A 2,361-nucleotide genomic window follows, 5' to 3' on the forward strand; every position below is an offset into this window, starting at 1 on the left:
GAAGGGTTTACGACGTTTGAAGGTTAAAGCGTTTACGACCGTAAACTCAAGAACAAGGGTGTTTGATTTCGAAGAAAACGTGTTCTGGATGCTCCAATCGACCCCAAATGACGATTTTTGATGTTTTTCGGAAGAAAAGAGGCGTTTTTGGTGTTTACGACCAGAGGTTCTAGAGAGAGAATGAGAGAGTTTTCGGCCAAGAAGGTTCAAATGAAGGTGGGGATCCTATATTTATAGGCTGAGGGTATGGTCAGTGGTGGAGTCCACCTGGCACCAACCGTATACGGGTTTACGACCGTAAACAAGTGTACGACCTTAAACAGGTATATAGCCATAAACAGGTGTATGGCCGAAAACTGTTAGATTTTGAGACTTTTCATGTTTTTTTCGCGCGACTTTTGGTTCCGACTCGTATAAAATTTTCCCAAACCAAGGAATTTGATTGAAATCCAAACAAATTCAAATTTTATTAACGGAAATCGGTTAAATGATAACGGAAAAAGTTTCGGGTTTTCACAAAATATGTAAGGAATTATGTGAGCGGGGGTGGAAAGAGTAAATTATGAACTTCCTATGAAAAGAATCCTATAGGGAGGGACCATTTGTGACATTATGGAATGAAGTTTGAGTGGGTGTCGGGTATTTATGCAACGTGAACCCTAACCCTAGTGACCATGTTACAGCCGTCTCTTACCTTATACCTCCTTACTGGTGCCGCTACCATCCCATACCGTGACCACCGGACTTCCATCATGTTTACGGCCGACAAGGATAAGTTCAACGATTTGAGGATGTTAGATGACGGGGCTGTGGAGTTGAATAGGCGGCATCACCATTCATTACGTCCGTTCTCCGACCACCTAGCACCGTCAAACAGCCTCCGAGCAATTGCTACTTCATCAATCTCCATCAGCAACCAGTGTTGTCGAACCCCTTACCACCTCGCTGTTGTCGCTGTAATCAATTCCGATGAGGAGACGAAGCTACAGATAGTCGTCACTGTTGAAGACAAGGACGAAGCGCCTCATGTCGCCGCTTCTATCGCTCACAGTTCCACCATCCCTCTCGTCCCTTCGCTCGGTGATTCATTCCAAGCCATAATCACCATCTGCCGCCTCTCAGATTGGCCGCCAAGGGTGCTGTCAATCATTAGGACTGCTGTTGTCGACTCTCCGAGATTCCGCCATCAAGCTGCCACTGCCAACCACTGTTGTTAAGTGATGGTGTGTGCAATGCATGTGTGTGTTAGTTTCATACAATTGTTTGGTGTAGTATATGTTGTGTGTGTTTATCTAGCCAGAAGACCGAGAACAGCCACTACCACCACCGTGAGGTGGTGGTTGCCACATTGTGCCGCCAGGTGTATGTATCTTAGTGAGTAGGTATGTGTTTAGTTGAGACTTTAGCATTGTAAATTGTAACAAAAAAATAGAATAATGGAAAGAAACTCAAAACCACCACCGTAAGGTGGTGGTTGTCGCCACCAGCCGCCGTGTCGGGTGGCGGTGTGCTTAGTTGTGTTTGATTCGTTGGGATGCTTAGACAATTGGACTAAAACCCTAACGAGCCTGATAAACCCTAAGTGGTCTAAGGAGTTGGTTTTAGGCCTATTGGGCTATGAATGGGTTGGAAACCCTAATTAGTGTTTAGAAAAACCTAACATTGGATTTATGGGCCTTGGACTTATCGGGACCCACATTTGAGTTAGCTTCCGGTAGAAGTGAGTCTAAGGCCACAATGTCGGTCCACTAGTAGGAGATGTTTTATTAGATGATTGTCTTTGTGATAATTGTATGGTTTACCACTATCTGATATGATTTATGTGCTAGGATGCTATGTTATATGTGTTAGTAGTAGTAGGGGTGAAATAGTCCCCGGACACTGGTTGAAAGATACCGAAGGGGTAGTCAGTACCCATGCATGCCTAGCAGTATGTTCATGATATGTTATAATGTGGTAGTGGTAGGGGTGAAATAGTCCCCGGATATCGGTTGAAAGATACCGAAGGGGTAGTTAGTACCCATGTATGCCTAGTAGTGTGTTGATGATGTATTAGTATACTATAGTGGTAGGGGTGAAATAGTCCTCGGGCCTGGTTGTGACTAACCGAAAGGGTAAGTCAAGCACCCTAGAACTACTTGACATAGGTAGGTCAGACACCCCAGAATGGCCTGACAGGGTAGGTCAAGCACCCCAGAATTGCTTGACATGGGTAAGTCGGGCACCCTAAAAATGCCTGGCAAGGTAGGTCGGGCACCCCAGAATTGTCCGACAGTATGTATGTTGTATGGTATGTGGTATGATGGGGGAACTCACTAAGCTTTGTTCTTACGGTTTACAATTTTGGTTTCAGGTACTTCA

The sequence above is a fragment of the Lactuca saligna genome, chromosome 5 (genome assembly GCF_052625555.1).
Source record: "Lactuca saligna cultivar CGN05327 chromosome 5, ASM5262555v1, whole genome shotgun sequence".
Taxonomy (NCBI): Eukaryota; Viridiplantae; Streptophyta; class Magnoliopsida; order Asterales; family Asteraceae; genus Lactuca; species Lactuca saligna.